Raw genomic sequence first — 18022 nt, forward strand, 5'->3', positions numbered from 1 at the left:
AGAGATTTAGGGGAGAATAAGAAATGTGCAATGAATTCATTCTAGAGCAAAGCAAGAGAACACAACCTTTCAGGGATATTTCTCAAGTTTGACAGAAAGGTGATAAGCTAAATCTGAAAGTTGGCTATCTCTATGTCTAAAAGGGTTGTCTTCAGAGGTGGTTTGTTGTGATTAGCCTTGTTAATCACATAAAGAATAGTTTCTCAATACCATTCTTTTCCCACTGAAGTGATACTTCATAAATCAGTGATACAGAGGTTTTGGGGACAAGCAGTTTGAAGGACTACAATTCTGGCTTCCAATATTTCCTTTAGACTCTCCCATGACCTCCAGTGTGAACCACAAAAATGTTCTATTCATTGCAATCCCAAGGCCAGAACATTCCTGCAGAACCCTCTGGGTTTAATTTGGTCCCAAGTCATACTTGGGATTTTCTCCAAAAAAGCCCATAGACTTTCTGCTTTAAGGATTGACAGAAAACTATCTGCTCCAAATTCCCTTGGAATTTAGAATGCTTTTAGGGTGCTGGGATCAGAGGCCAGGTATAGTTCAATGCTCCCCACGGACAACCAAACACCATCCGAAATACTGGAGAAGAGAGAGGGACCCGGACAGAATGGAATAGGCAGGATTTATGGAACAGGGATATTTCTCAACCAACTTAAAATATCAAGAAAAAGATGGGTTGAAGCATATTTCTGTGAGATTCCTGAAATGGGGAATGATCTGAATCCAAAGCCAAAAATCCACTATCTAGGTGTTTGATGTTTAGCACTTAGGTCTCTGTCTTCTTCTGCACTGAAGGTGTTAGGAAGGCCAGGAAGGCCACATGATTCTTTTAGTGTTCTCCAGCTTTCCACGGTTGCCCATGTACATGACATCCTATTAGCCAGCCCTCCCTTCTGAATCTGGTGCTATCTCATTTGCTACCAGCACTCAGGAAATACTGTTCTATATTTTACATGGGTTGCTGAGCCTCTACAGAGACTACCTCTTTCATCTCTCTTCTCCATAAGAAAAGCAGCATATCAGTTAGGTAGCCTGAAACACAAATCCAAGTAATATGCTAATGGAGAGAACTAATAAACTGTGCATGCTAATCAGAATGATTTCAAGTCTGTAAAGGAGATACAAGAGAACTACGTGTGGTCATATTGAAAACTCCAGCACCTAGCAAATTGAACACCAATAAAAATAAATTTATAAATAAAAAAAATAAAACTCCAGCACCTATTATTGGTTTCCAACCAAAATGCCCCAAAGGAGTGTTTAAAAATATGTTGAAGCATCTTTAGTTGTCACAATGTGTTTGTATCGTGGGGAGCAGTTTGATGAAGTATTGTTCCACCAAATAGAAACCATGCCAGGAAACACTGAACGCCCTACACATAGTGGGAGCCCAATAAATGTTGTGGTGGAATGTGTAGGAGAGATCACTTTCTCCTGAAAATGATTCACCTTATTTCACAGGCTGTTAGAGGAGAGTTCAGAGGCCAGTTGTTCCAATCTAATACCAAGATTAGGAAGCCCCTCTAGCAAAATTGCAACACAGCAACCATGCTAGGGCAGCAGTTCTCTGTTACTTTTGGAGCAAACCCTTGCATCGTTATATTAATAAGTCTTCTTAGACTGGACCAAAATTGATTTGTCTCCTGATTCCCTAGAATGCACAACTCCCAGCTTTCCAACTGTGGAAAAACCCCTGTCAACATCCTGCAGGTCTTCTACATCTCTCACTTCTTCTTTAGACCTGCAAAAATTACATAGGATTTATATATACTGTAGAAGTTAAACCCAAGCACCTTCAGGATATAATTTTGAACTCTAAGTAAGCCCAGTGCTGCTCCCACCTTCACACCATCTCTTCACAATGCCTCCCTCAGTTGCTACTGGCTATAGATGGACTTCTTGTCTAAAGAGAGAAATGTTGAACACTATCAAAAACTGTGAGGTAAAAAGATAAATCAGTATCTGATAATGCACCTAAAATAAATGGGAGAAAACTCATTTTGGCATGCCCTTTTTTTTTTTATCAATGCAGTAATAGTATTGCAATATAAATAATTATATTTATATAGTGCTTTATAGTTTAAAGATTTATACATTATCCCTAAAGCACTTATAACATCCTTAGTCAACAGACAGCTGTAGAAAGTATTTCACTTGACTGGAAAGAGTGCTCTTTATTCTCCATTAAAGCTAAAACCAAACTGTCACTTGTTCAACTACAATACAATAATACTCTCAATGACTCTTATGGTTCAGAGAAGATAATACCTAATGGAACCTGAAGTTATTCAAGAATGTATTCACTTACCCATGCTCTCAGCCATTCAGCAAGAATTTTCCAAGTATCTCTTAATCAAGTCATACAAACTGTGGTAACAGATATGAAAGATTGGGGAGAGGACATCTAGTTATGATTGTGTTTTCTTTTCTTTGATACTCCAGCTTTTTCTTAATACCCATCCACTTCTCAACTCACCTCTGAATGACTTCCATCCCTAATACCTTACTGAAATATTCTTGTATAGTTCCACAATGACCTCACATTTGTCAATGTCAACAATCCTTGTTTACTTTTTTGTGATTAATGCTGTTACACAATTCCTAAATCTTTTTTTCTTCCATTGGTTACTACTGCACTCAGATTTTCCCTCCATGCTTTGTCTCTCTTTTAAAAGTGTACCTTCTTTGTCTAATTTTAAATGTCTAGGTGTTTCAGGAGACCATGGTTTTTACTCTTTTCTTTTCAGTCAACAAGTAGATATCAGGACTGAGCTGGGGAGATTATATCAATCATTTGTGTAACTTTTTCAAATTATACTTAACTTCTTCCAGAAATTTAGATGCAATCCTGTGGGCAAAAGGAAAGTGATCCCAAAGTTTGGATGGACTATCACAATGAGCCACAAGCTTTGATTAGATTGTGTCTCCATATAATCCTTGGGTGCAAGGTAGAAAAGAAAGAGTAAGAATTGTTGCTCAATACCTTTGAGCAAATAGGGATCCCTGGGTGGCGCAACGGTTTGGCGCCTGCCTTTGGCCCAGGGCGCGATCCTGGAGACCCGGGATCGAATCCCACGTCGGGCTCCCGGTACATGGAGCCTGCTTCTCCCTCTGCCTGTGTCTCTGCCTCTCTCTCTCTCTCTCTCTCTCTCTGCCTGTCATGAATAAATAAAATCTTTAAAAAAAAATACCTTTGAGCAAATGAATGCATAAGCTCTTATAAATACAACCACTGTTTATATAATTTATTGTCCCTGATTTTTCAACTGTACTGAAAATCTTCACCCAAATACCAACAACTACCTCAGACTCAAAACATCTACAACTGAAAAATGAGTGAAAAGGCAACCTACTGAATAGAGAAAATATTTACAAATGATATATCTGAGGTTAATATCCAAAATATAGAAAGGGTTCAAACAACTCAATACCAAAAATATAAATAATCCAATTAAAAAATGGGCAGAGGACTCGAATAGATATTTTTCTTTTTTTATGACTTATCTATTTATTTTATTTTATTTTTATTTTTTTGCATTTTTTTAATAATAAATTTATTTTTTATTGGTGTTCAATTTGCCAACATACAGAATAACACCCAGTGCTCATCCCATCAAGTGCCCCCCTCAGTGCCTGTCACCCATTCACCCCCACCCCCTTCCACCACCCCTAGTTCGTTTCCCAGAGTTAGGAGTCTTCATGTTCTGTCTCCCTTTCTGATATTTCCTACCCATTTCTTCTCCCTTCCCCTCTATTCCCTTTCACTATTATTTATATTCCCCAAATGAATGAGACCATATAATGTTTGTCCTTCTTCGACATTTTTCCAAAGAAGACATACAGATGGCCAACAGACATGTGAAAATATGCTCAACATCATCTTTCATCAGAGAAATGCGAATCAACACCACAGTAAGATATCACCTCACAGCAGTCAGAATGGCTACTATCAAGAAGACAAGAAACAACGTGTTGGTGAGGATACAGAGGAAAGGGAACTCTCATGCACTACTGGTGAGAATGTAAATTGGTGTAGCCACTATGGAAAACAGTATGGAGGTTCCTCAAGAAACTAAAAATGGAAATACCATATGATCTAGTAATTCTACTTCTTGGTATTTACCTGAGAAAAATTAAAACACTAATTTGAAAAGATATATGCACCCCTATGTTTACTGCAGCCTTATTTACAATAGCTAAGATATGGAAGCAACCTAAATGTCCACAGATAGATGAATAGATAAAGATGTGGTATATATACACAATGGAATATTACTCAGAAAAAAAATGAATGAAATCTCATCATTCACAGCAACATGGATACATGGATGGACTTAGACGGTATTATGCTAAGTGAAGTAAGTCAGATAGAGAAAGACAATACCATATGATTTCACTTATATGTAGAATCTAAAAAGAAAAACAAAACAAATGAGTTAAAAACAAAAGAGAAACAGACTCATAAATACAGAGAACAAATTAGTGGTTGCCAGAGGGGAAACAGGTGGAGGGATGGGCAAAATAAATGATAAGAATTAAGAGGTACAAACTTCCGGCCATAAAATGAATAAGCCACAGGGATGCAAAGTACAGGATAGAGAATATAGTCAATAATATTGTAATAACTTTATGTGGTGACACATGGTAACTATACTTCTCACGGTGAGCATTTCATAATGTATATAATTGGCAAATCACTATATTATACACCTGAAACTAATGTAATATTATATGTCAACTATATCTTAATTGAAAAAAATGAGTAACAAATCAATTTTGTCCACATCGTGTCAGCCAGGGGCACTTTAAAAAAAATATGAAACTGATCATGTCATTTTCTCCACCAAATCTCCTACTCACCTGGCTTTCAGGAGCAGAAAATAGGAAGACATCTGTTACTTACTCTTCTCTCCCCCATATGTCCTTCAGTTCCAAAGGCCTATTGAGTCAACCTCCTACAAATCATTCAATCTTCCCCTCCCTCTACTTCTATCCCTCACCTCTGCTCGGCCTCTCATCACTTCTCACCTGAGTTTGTACAATAGCCTCTCAGCTTGTCCTTCTGTCTCCAGGTTCACTCTTAGCCAATCCATTCTCTGTTCCGAGACCATGCAGATTTTTCTATATCAGAAATATGATCATGTCACTCAGCAACTCATGAAGTTTTCAGTGGCTTCCAATTGATTTTAAGATAAAATTCAAAGTGTAAGCATGGTATGTAAGACCTTCAGTACTTGATTCTCTGTTTAATCTTGTTTCTGCTCATTCTCCCACACTGCTCTCCAGCCCTCTGAATGACTTCCATCCCTAATACCTTACTGAAATATTCTTGTATAGTTCCACAATGACCTCACATTTGTCAATGTCAACAATCCTTGTTTACTTTTTTATGATTAATGCTGTTACACAATTCCTAAATCTTTTTTTCTTCCATTGGTTACTACTGCACTCAGATTTTCCCTCCATGCTTTGTCTCTCTTTTAAAAGTCTACCTTCTTTGTCTAATTTTAAATGTAAACTTTCTGTGGCTCCCTGATTCTCCAATGGATTCTCCATTCTCACATGGACTAACCTTCATGTTTCACCCTAGAATGCTCTTCCTTCCTGCCTCCACTTTTTCCGCCCCTCCTGTGATTCAACTATGCCTGAGTAGTTCTTCATCATCCTTCAAGACATGATAGATGTTGGGGGTTGACTCTTTTCAGAAAGCTTTCCCTCACCTCCAACCTCCATGGGTATGAATGTATGTATGTATGTATTTTTAAATATTTTATTTATTTATTTGAAACAGAGAGTAAGTAGGGGGAGGAGCAGAGGGAGAAGGATAAGCAGATCCTGGGTTCGATCCCATGACCCCAGCTGAAATCAAGAGTTGGTTGCTCAACCAAGTGAGCCATCCAGGCACCTTGTATTTGCCCCTTTAAAGTGCTTCCCACTGGAACACCTGGGTGGCTCAGTTAGTTAAGCATCTGATTCTTGGTCTTGGTTCTGGTCATGATTTCAGGGTTGTGAAATTGAGCTTGTGCTCAACCCAGAGTCTGCTTCTCCCTCTCTAACTCTCTCCTTCTGCCCTTCCCCCCACTCCTGCTCTCACTGTCTCTAAAATAAATAAATGAATGAATGAATGAATGAATAAAGTGTTTTTAAAGAAAGTGCTTTCCACTATTATAACAATTATTATAGCAAATTATTTTTTATTTCTGATTATGAAAATCTTTTCATACTAAAATGGGAAAAATACAAAAAATAAAAAACATAAATTACTTATAATCTTACTCCAGAGAGAACTACCATTAATATTCATATGGCTTTACACACACACACACACACACACACACACACACACACATTATTATAATCATATGGTATAAATCAGCAAACTGTGGCCCGCAGTCCAAACCCAGGCTGAAATCTATTTTTGTATGATCTACAAGCTAATAATTGTTTTTACATTGTTTTACATTTTACATCTATGTTAAGTGGTTTCAAAACAAAATATCAAAAATACCATGTCATGATATATGGAAATTATACAAAATTTTTAAATTTCAGCTTCCATAAATTTTTATTGGGACACAACCATATTTATTGGAACAAAATCCATTTGTTTATGGATTGTCTATGGCTGCTTTCACACTACAATAGCAGAGTCTGAATAGTTGCAACTCACAAAGTAATATGACCCACAAAGCTTAAAATATTTACGGTCTGACCCTTTACCAGAAAGCTTGCTGATCTCTGGTACTGCAGCTATATATATTTTTTTCTGCTTAATATCATATTATGAATACTTTCTTTTTCAATATTTTGTAGAAATGTTATTTGCGGTGGATGTTTATTATCCCATCAATAAGGCTATAATTTATTGAAGTATTCCCCTCTTACAGATATTAATTCTGGTCTCCATTTTTAACTATTATAAATAATATTGGGCTGAGCTAATTCCAACAATTCTCATTTCATTTGACTTCCTGATCTTTTCATATAAATCTTTGTGGTTTTCTCCATAAAACAAATTCCTAAGAGTGGAATGACTAGGTCAAGTATTATCCCACATTTTCAAGGCTCTTGATGCAACAGCTAAATTGTTCTCCTGAAAGTTTGTACCAGTTGACTAGCACTATCACAATATACTAAAATTGTCTTTTTATGTATCTGACTTCCCCAGTAACCCTTGAAGACAGGGACTTTTTTACATTCTCAGAGCATGAGGCTCACAGGGATTATACACACAATAGATGCATGAGGAATGAGTAGCTAGGCTTGAGCGGCTGCTCATTTGTCCAAGCCCATTTCAGCACAGTAGAGCAGTGTTTTTCAATCTCAAGAATTCAGGAACTCAGTGAAAAAGTCCGTGGATTCCCAATTTTGAGAAAACACCAGAAAAGTCAAACTGCTGCTCTGTCGGAACCAATGAAATGAAAAACACAAATACAAGTGTAAGCATTGAAATTTGGCAGTTTACATTAAATGTTTTAAAATCCTTATCAAAAATTTGAAATCGGGGGCACCTGGGTGGCTCAGTCAGTTAAGTGCCTGCCTTTGGCTCCGGTCATGATCCCAGGGTCCAGGGAGCCCCACATCAGGCTCCTTGCCCAGTGGGGAGTCTGCTTCTCCCTCTGCCTTGGCTGACAAAAATCACAGGGTTGAACAGAGAAGGCTGCAGAAGGAGGTGACAAGAGATATGCTGAATTGCAAAATACCTGTAAATCAGAAGCCTCAGGAAACAGAGGCAGAAACAGGAAGATTAACAGAGCCAAGAAGATGCCAGTCTTGCCCCAATTTGATGCAGGAAGACGGAGACCAGGAAGGACAGTTTAATGGATGAGGAAGCATCACAGACTAATCAAAATGATACATCTTACAAACACACAGAGTACTTGATATGCTTCTAGTGGAATCACAATGTCTATGAAGTACAGGTTGCCAATAAACATGAGTGAGCAGTTGAGCAATTACTCAGATAATTTGATTTATGCAGTAAGCCAATCTGGAAAGTGGCATAGGAATCTTTTTTGTTCAGTACTTGTTTCTGGATTGAAACATCCTGATATTTTTTGTCTGTATATTTTAACATTTCTTGATGAAATTCAAAATTTGTCTTCTCACAAAGAGGAAACAAATTTATTCATGAAAAAAAATAAAATTATGTCTACTCTTTCTTGTATAAAGACAATATTTTAAGACCAATGAAAATCATGTACATGGAGGTGTTTTTCCAGTGGTGGAGATGAATTTGCCTCAAATGGCGACATTACAAAATAGTAACGTTTCCTTTGTGATCTACCATATACAGTATAATAGTGATTTAAACACAAATCTGAGGCCCAAATTCCGACTGCACTTGGTAGCTCTGAACGTTTTACAAATTACTTTTTCTCAAGTCTTAGCCTATTATAAAATGGACACAATAGTAATAGCTACCTTATAAGGTTTTGTGAAGATCAAAGGAAATAATCCATGGAAGCCCTTAGCACAGTATCTGGTATACAGCAATCATTCAATAAATGTTACTTTAATTATGTTTACATGTATCTTCTTGCTGGGATTGTTTTTATGTACTTAAAACCATTGGACAAAGAACATACTGAGGTCCTAGCAGTAATAAACAAAATGACTCCATTTCCCAAATAGGAAACAAAAAGCTATTTCTGATTTGAAGAGGGACATGACAACACTACAACCTGCAATAATAATTTCGGGATTGGTAAAAGTTCAAAACATGAAATATTTTACTCTGAGCCCAAATAACAGTAATGCACTTCAAAGACACATATATGTTAGGATATATTTTATAAATATATTTTTTCTGAAAAATTCTCTATCACTCATTTGTCCTTAAATTTTACATGAATTCCTTATGACGAAATACTTCCTTTTATGTATGCAAATGATTAGCTGTATCACATGAGATAGATAATACAAACATTCACTACTTCAAATGAATGTAGGAAACTTGACAAGTCTATGTTACATGAAGTTCAAGTCTTAACATTTTGGGTTTCATAGTGAATCCAACTACCTCATCAAATTAACTCCATTAATTTCTGAAACCCATGTTGAAGTAAGAATAAAATGTTGTATTCTGGGATTTGTAGTTCCCCTGAGCAAAGAATTGTACTGGTGACTAGGAAGACGTCAACATACTCCTTTTTATGCATCTCTGAGGCATCCCTCACTAAAACAAAGTAAACATACATGAAAGCGAACGTGTACTGTCTTTATTGCAAACCACATTGCTAATGCTGATACGAAATGTATTCTAAATCAGTGTTTATAGTCATGTTCTACTATTTCTTCTAATGCTAATAATTGTCCTATCAAATTGGTTTCAAAGCCAGAGTATATTTAGTGTTAAGGGCCACAAAACTTCCTTTGGTTTCTTGAGAGTTTTGAAATTACCAAACTTACCAAAATTCAGAGAGGATTTTAGGATGTTCTATTCAAGCCAAGAATAGAACAAAAAGCAGGTTAATCCAAAAGTGGGATGTATTTAGAGATTCATATATTGGGATTCCTGGGTGGCGCAGCGGTTTGGCGCCTGCCTTTGGCCCAGGGCACGATCCTGGAGACCCGGGATCGAATCCCACATCAGGCTCCCGGTGCATGGAGCCTGCTTCTCCCTCTGCCTATGTCTCTGCCTCTCTCTCTCTCTCTCTCTCTGTGACTATCATAAATAAATAAAAAAAAAAGAGATTCATATATGATGTATCTATGGGAAAATAACAACAGAAGTCATATTGCAATGACCAACACATTGTATTCTAATGATCTTTGTTACTAGAGGTAACAGATCATAATGTAATAGGTGTGGGATATGTGCTTACTATCCCTACCTCTGCTTCAATACTGTGTATGTTTTTTAAGATAAACTACCTCTCTGAGGTACTCTGTATATTTCTACCTTTCAGATGAGGCAGCAGCTCATGTCCTTCTTCTCTGTAATCCGGTGGAAGACACACCTCTATCAGCCACAAGGAAGGCACAATAGCTATTGGCATAGGTGTCAATCACCCAGTACCACCATTACCACAGCCTTCCACTCCAGCAGCTCCAACGCGCCCTGGAGGGATTTGGACCTGAAAGAAGGCACCATGACTTCTTTCTCTGTCTCCCCTCCATCAATTCCTTGGCCAAAATTTCCCCCAAATTTCCCTGAACAAAGGCCAGCTTGTTCATTTGAATATCATTAGCAAGTAATAGTACTTGAGTCATCATTCAATAGTAACTTGTTATTTGCTTCTTACATTCAGGGGAGTGAGGAGAGAGAGAGAGAAAAGAAATTAAACAATGTGAATGCTCCTTTGCTCAATGTTACCAGCTTCTAGTCATTTTATACAATGTGAGCATATGGCAAACAAAGTCCCTTGAGAGGAAAACGGTGGGGATTTTCATAAGCAAGTGTTCAAATAGTAGTTGAATAACCACTCTGAGGATACTGTAGGGGAAGTTCACATCCATCTAAGAGATTAACTGGATGATTTCTATCGTCCCAATGAATTCCAGTACAATAATTCATTAATTTGCTCAACATTTATTGAGTCTCTACCACATCCAACGCATAAGAAGTAGCTGAAATCTAGACACTTTGTACGTAAAATGTTTCACTTTATTTTCTACCACATTTCATATAAGGATTTAATATTAAATTTGGGGTTGGTGAGAGGCTTATAATATTTAAGACCTTATTAAAATAGAGAAAACAATTGTTTATACTATTGAAGAAATGCATTTTTTTCTCACTTGATAGAGCAAAATTTGTTTTTGCCATTGAATATGGTACTTTCTCTTCCTTTCCTAGACACACAAACACTAATGTGAAAGTTCAGCCACTGTGACAAACTTATTCTTTCCTTTTTGTGAATAGCCCTTTTCTTCCCTTAATAGAACCCTTCTTTCATGTGAAAATTCATGACATATGACTTTGGCAAGAACCAACCCTGCTCCTCAGCCATTAACAAGTAAAGGCAATGACATAAGGCTAGCCTAGCCCATAGGAGTTATCTATCCCAGCTGTGGATTGGTTGGTTGGCTCAAGGATCAAAATGTGATTGATCAGGGATGGAAGATGATCCAAGCTAGAATATCCAATTCCTCCAGAGTTTCTGCTGGAATGTTCTGGAAAGGCTTTTCACCTGAATTACTAAGTTGACAGAACATGAGACTGATGTACTTGTCTGGCCATCCTATCAGCCATATATAGACAGCTTGTCCAAAAGATGGAGAGACAGCTTTACAGCATTACTATGTTCCTGATTCTGGCCATGCCTAATTCTCCTCCTTACACAAATAAACATGTTTAGAGATTTAGTTCACATTTTTCATGGCTTCTCCAAACCAAAATTACTTAATCAGCATATGCACCAAATCAAAATCTTAAAATCACTTCCGTTCTTGAATTGAGAGTTAGCAAAAGAACTGCACCTAATCAATATCATTATTTAGATACTTTAAAATGCATGTTAATGGGGTACCTGGGTGGCTCAGGGGTTGAGCATCTCTGCCTTCAGCTCAGGTTGTGATCCCAAGGGTCCTGGGATCAAGTCCCACATCAGGGACCCCATGAGGAGCCTCTTTCTCCCTCTGCCTGTGTCTCTGCCTCTCTCTCTGTGTCTCTCATGAATAAATAAATAAAATCTTAAAAATAAAAATAAGTAAAATGCATGCTACTCTGTAATATGGATTTTGAACAGAGTGAAGTATTAATTCCTGAAGATCAGTTCTGTTCCACAACACCCAATTTCAGTCTACCCATTCAGCCCCTCTCCATATTCACAATGCCTAAATAAGACTGTTTAAGTACTAGAGGGTTAGAAATGACAGACTTAAAAATTTTTTTTTTGTTATCTAACAAGAATCTTGGTTTTGACATCTGTATGTCAGCTAATGATTATATGGTAATACTATCTCTGCTTTTGCCAAGTAAGATAACATGTTTCATAACACTTATTTCAAAGCATTTGAAATAAACATGGGATGACTGTCAAGTTTAGTTTTAAATGATTTTGCCTACCTCCATTACTTAATATATGTCTGAATTAACTCCCATTATTATCTCTACCTGTCATCACTTAGATTATCTGTTACAATCACACAGTGATGATAATTGATTCAGAAGGAGTACCAGGGAATACATTTTCTTAGTTTAGCCCATAAAATCTTAGTGTGACAGTGTTCACAAGGTGACTGATGTCATAGCCTATATTCTGTTATTTTCTTTAAAGCAGATATTTTATCAAGATGACTGAGTCCTTTTTTTTAATGGCTGAGTCTTGATTTTAAAAAAAAATAGAATTGCTGAAAAATCTGATTAAATATCTTGGCTTCAGGCTACCTATATCATTTATTTTAATAAACTGATAGATATACAACCACAGTCCTAGCCAGCTCCTTTACTACCATTAAGGCCAAGCAGTGCTCATTCGTTTGTCAGATATCTGTGAAGCCCTTCCTTGGACCTGACTTTGTGATATTTTCCAAGGACACAAAAGGATGAATGACATGGTGACTTGAACAATGCAGGCTTTATGCAAAACTGTATTCCCCTACCATTTGGTAGAGTTGTTCTGGGCACTGACCAGCCCTTTGTAAAGACCCCTGCTACTGATTATCTCTGTCCTCTCTCTACAGGTCAGTGATCCCAAATCCAGGTAGCACCAGCACCATCTGGGGGAGATTTTTAAAATACAGATTCCCAGGCCCCACTTCAGAGGATTCTGATTCAATAGATTTGGAATTAAAAAAACGAAACACGGGGGGAGGAGCAAGATGGCGGAGGAGTAGGGTCTCCAAATCACCTGTCTCCACCAAACTACCTAGAAAACCTTCAAATTATCCTGAAAATCTATGAATTCGGCCTGAGATTCAAAGAGAGACCAGCTGGAATGCTACAGTGAGAAGAGTTCGCGCTTCTATCAAGGTAGGAAGACGGGGAAAAAGAAGTAAAGAAACAAAGGCCTCCAAGGGGGAGGGGCCCCGCGAGGAGCCGGGCTGAGGCCGGGGCGAGTGTCCCCAGGACAGGAGAGCCCCGTCCCGGAGACGCAGGAGCTGCACCGACCTTCCCGGGGGAAAGGGGCTCGCGGGGAGTTGGAGCAGGACCCGGGAGGGCGAGGATGCCCTCGGGCTCCCGGGGACAGTAACAGCAACTGCGCGCCCAGGAGAGTGCGCCGAGCTCCCTAAGGGCTGCAGCGCGCACGGCGGGACCCGGCGGGACCCGGAGCAGCTGAAGGGGCTCGGGCGGCGGCTCCGCGGAGGGGGCTGCGCGGCCCCGGGAGCAGCTCGGAGGGGCTCGGGCAGAGGAAGAGGCTCCGTGCGGAGGGGGCTGCGCGGTTCCAGGAGCAGCTCGGAGGGGCTCGGGCAGAAGAAGAGGCTCCGTGCGGTGGGGGCTGCGCGGTTCCAGGAGCAGCTCGGAGGGGCTCGGGCGGCAGCTCCGCGGAGGGGGTTGCGCGGCCCGGGAGCGCGAATCCAACAGCGCAGGCTCCGGAGCACAGGGCGCCGGGACACAGCCCAGGATCCCGCCTCCCCCGGGACAGGCAGAGGCCGGGAGGGCCCAGGACAGCAAGGACGCTCCTGCCCCAGCTGAGCACATCAGCGGCCCCGCCCCGGAGCCTCCAGGCCCTGCAGACGGAGTTCCTGCCGGAGCTGAATCCAGGTTTCCAGAGCTGCCCCGCCACTGGGGCTGTTCCTCCTGCGGCCTCACGGGGTAAACAACCCCCACTGAGCCCTGCACCAGGCAGGGGCGGAGCAGCTCCCCCAACTGCTCACACCTGAAAATCAGCACAACAGGCCCCTCCCCCAGAACACCAGCTAGACTGACTGACAACTTCCAGGAGAAGCCAAGGGACTTAAAGTACACAGAATCAGAAGATACTCCCCGGTGGTTCTTTTTTTGTTTGTTTGTTTTTGTTTTTGTTTTTGTTTTTGTTTTTGTTTTGTTTTGCTTTTTGATTTGTTTCCTTCCCCCACCCCCTTTTTTTCTCCTTTCTTTTTCTTTCTCTTTTTCTTCTTTTTTTTTTTTTTTTTTCGTTTTTTTTTTCTTTTTCTTCCCTTTTTTTTTTCTCTTTCTCTTTTCTTTCCTTCTTTCTCTCCTCTCTTTTTCTCTTTTTCCCAATACAACTTGCTTTTGGCCACTCTGCACTGAGCAAAATGACTAGAAGGAAAACCTCACCTCAAAAGAAAGAATCAGAAACAGTCCTCTCTCCCACAGAGTTACAAAATCTGGATTACAATTCAATGTCAGAAAGCCAATTCAGAAGCACTATTATACAGCTACTGGTGGCTCTAGAAAAAAGTATAAAGGACTCAAGAGACTTCATGACTGCAGAATTTAGAGCTAATCAGGCAGAAATTAAAAACCAATTGAATGAGATGCAATCCAAACTAGAAGTCCTAACGACGAGGGTTAACGAGGTGGAAGAACGAGTGAGTGACCTAGAAGACAAGTTGACAGCAAAGAGGGAAACTGAGGAAAAAAGAGACAAACAATTAAAAGACCATGAAGATAGATTAAGGGAAATAAACGACAGCCTGAGGAAGAAAAACCTACGTTTAATTGGGGTTCCCGAGGGCGCCGAAAGGGACAGAGGGCCAGAATATGTATTTGAACAAATTCTAGCTGAAAACTTTCCTAATCTGGGAAGGGAAACAGGCATTCAGATCCAGGAAATAGAGAGATCCCCCCCTAAAATCAATAAAAACCGTTCAACACCTCGACATTTAATTGTGAAGCTTGCAAATTCCAAAGATAAGGAGAAGATCCTTAAAGCAGCAAGAGACAAGAAATCCCTGACTTTTATGGGGAGGAGTATTAGGGTAACAGCAGACCTCTCCACAGAGACCTGGCAGGCCAGAAAGGGCTGGCAGGATATATTCAGGGTCCTAAATGAAAAGAACATGCAACCAAGAATACTTTATCCAGCAAGGCTCTCATTCAAAATGGAAGGAGAGATAAAGAGCTTCCAAGACAGGCAGCAACTAAAAGAATATGTGACCTCCAAACCAGCTCTGCAAGAAATTTTAAGGGGGCCTCTTAAAATTCCCCTTTAAGAAGAAGTTCAGTGGAACAGTCCACAAAAACAAAGACTGAATAGATATCATGATGACACTAAACTCATATCTCTCAATAGTAACTCTGAATGTGAACGGGCTTAATGACCCCATCAAAAGGCGCAGGGTTTCAGACTGGATAAAAAAGCAGGACCCATCTATTTGCTGTCTACAAGAGACTCATTTTAGACAGAAGGACACCTACAGCCTGAAAATAAAAGGTTGGAGAACCATTTACCATTCGAATGGTCCTCAAAAGAAAGCAGGGGTAGCCATCCTTATATCAGATAAACTAAAATTTACCCCAAAGACTGTAGTGAGAGATGAAGAGGGACACTATATCATACTTAAAGGATCTATTCAACAAGAGGACTTAACAATCCTCAATATATATGCTCCGAATGTGGGAGCTGCCAAATATATAAATCAATTATTAACCAAAGTGAAGAAATACTTAGATAATAATACACTTATACTTGGTGACTTCAATCTAGCTCTTTCTATACTTGATAGGTCTTCTAAGCAAAACATCTCCAAAGAAACGAGAGCTTTAAATGATACACTGGACCAGATGGATTTCACAGATATCTACAGAACTTTACATCCAAACTCAACTGAATACACATTCTTCTCAAGCGCACATGGAACTTTCTCCAGAATAGACCACATATTGGGTCACAAATCGGGTCTGAACCGATACCAAAAGATTGGGATTGTCCCCTGCATATTCTCGGACCATAATGCCTTGAAATTAGAACTAAATCACAACAAGAAGTTTGGAAGGACCTCAAACACATGGAGGTTAAGGACCATCCTGCTAAAAGATAAAAGGGTCAACCAGGAAATTAAGGAAGAATTAAAAAGATTCATGGAAACTAATGAGAATGAAGATACAACCGTTCAAAATCTTTGGGATGCAGCAAAAGCAGTCCTAAGGGGGAAATACATCGCAATACAAGCATCCATTCAAAAACTGGAAAGAACTCAAATACAAAAGCTAACCTTACACATAAAGGAGCTAGAGAAAAAACAGCAAATAGATCCTACACCCAAGAGAAGAAGGGAGCTAATAAAGATTCGAGCAGAACTCAACGAAATCGAGACCAGAAGAACTGTGGAACAGATCAACAGAACCAGGAGTTGGTTCTTTGAAAGAATTAATAAGATAGATAAACCATTAGCCAGCCTTATTAAAAAGAAGAGAGAGAAGACTCAAATTAATAAAATCATGAATGAGAAAGGAGAGATCACTACCAACACCAAGGAAATACAAACGATTTTAAAAACATATTATGAACAGCTCTACGCCAATAAATTAGGCAATCTAGAAGAAATGGACGCATTCCTGGAAAGCCACAAACTACCAAAACTGGAACAGGAAGAAATAGAAAACCTGAACAGGCCAATAACCAGGGAGGAAATTGAAGCAGTCATCAAAAACCTCCCAAGACACAAGAGTCCAGGGCCAGATGGCTTCCCAGGAGAATTTTATCAAACGTTTAAAGAAGAAATCATACCTATTCTCCTAAAGCTGTTTGGAAAGATAGAAAGAGATGGAGTACTTCCAAATTCGTTCTATGAAGCCAGCATCACCTTAATTCCAAAGCCAGACAAAGACCCCGCCAAAAAGGAGAATTACAGACCAATATCCCTGATGAACATGGATGCAAAAATTCTCAACAAGATACTGGCCAATAGGATCCAACAGTACATTAAGAAAATTATTCACCATGACCAAGTAGGATTTATCCCTGGGACACAAGGCTGGTTCAACACCCGTAAAACAATCAATGTGATTCATCATATCAGCAAGAGAAAAACCAAGAACCATATGATCCTCTCAATAGATGCAGAGAAAGCATTTGACAAAATACAGCATCCATTCCTGATCAAAACTCTTCAGAGTGTAGGGATAGAGGGAACATTCCTCGACATCTTAAAAGCCATCTATGAAAAGCCCACAGCAAATATCATTCTCAATGGGGAAGCACTGGGAGCCTTTCCCCTAAGATCAGGAACAAGACAGGGATGTCCACTCTCACCACTGCTATTCAACATAGTACTGGAAGTCCTAGCCTCAGCAATCAGACAACAAAAAGACATTAAAGGCATTCAAATTGGCAAAGAAGAAGTCAAACTCTCCCTCTTCGCCGATGACATGATACTCTACATAGAAAACCCAAAAGTCTCCACCCCAAGATTGCTAGAACTCATACAGCAATTCGGTAGCGTGGCAGGATACAAAATCAATGCCCAGAAGTCAGTGGCATTTCTATACACTAACAATGAGACTGAAGAAAGAGAAATTAAGGAGTCAATCCCATTTACAATTGCACCCAAAAGCATAAGATACCTAGGAATAAACCTCACCAAAGATGTAAAGGATCTATACCCTCAAAACTATAGAACACTTCTGAAAGAAATTGAGGAAGACACAAAGAGATGGAAAAATATTCCATGCTCATGGATTGGCAGAATTAATATTGTGAAAATGTCAATGTTACCCAGGGCAATATACACGTTTAATGCAATCCCTATCAAAATACCATGGACTTTCTTCAGAGAGTTAGAACAAATTATTTTAAGATTTGTGTGGAATCAGAAAAGACCCCGAATAGCCAGGGGAATTTTAAAAAAGAAAACCATATCTGGGGGCATCACAATGCCAGATTTCAGGTTGTACTACAAAGCTGTGGTCATCAAGACAGTGTGGTACTGGCACAAAAACAGACGCATAGATCAGTGGAACAGAATAGAGAATCCAGAAGTGGACCCTGAACTTTATGGGCAACTAATATTCGATAAAGGAGGAAAGACTATCCATTGGAAGAAAGACAGTCTCTTCAATAAATGGTGCTGGGAAAATTGGACATCCACATGCAGAAGAATGAAACTAGACCACTCTCTTTCACCATACACAAAGATAAACTCAAAATGGATGAAAGATCTAAATGTGAGACAAGATTCC

At 39.4% G+C, this 18022-nt stretch overlaps 1 protein-coding gene across 6 annotated transcripts in view; it reads right to left on the reverse strand.

Annotated features, from left to right (window-relative positions):
• CCDC141 (coiled-coil domain containing 141) overlaps nt 1-18022 on the reverse strand; it is a 194770-nt gene that overhangs the window by 146622 nt on the left and 30126 nt on the right. The window contains exon 2 of one of the 6 annotated variants that reach the window (XM_038584985.1): nt 5038-5130. The exons of the other annotated variants lie outside the window; for them this stretch is intronic. The gene's annotated coding sequence lies outside the window, so the exon portion shown is untranslated. The remainder of the gene's footprint in view (nt 1-5037; nt 5131-18022) is intronic. 6 annotated transcript variants of the gene reach the window in all.

Source organism: Canis lupus, chromosome 36 (assembly GCF_011100685.1).
Source record: "Canis lupus familiaris isolate Mischka breed German Shepherd chromosome 36, alternate assembly UU_Cfam_GSD_1.0, whole genome shotgun sequence".
NCBI lineage: Eukaryota > Metazoa > Chordata > Mammalia > Carnivora > Canidae > Canis > Canis lupus.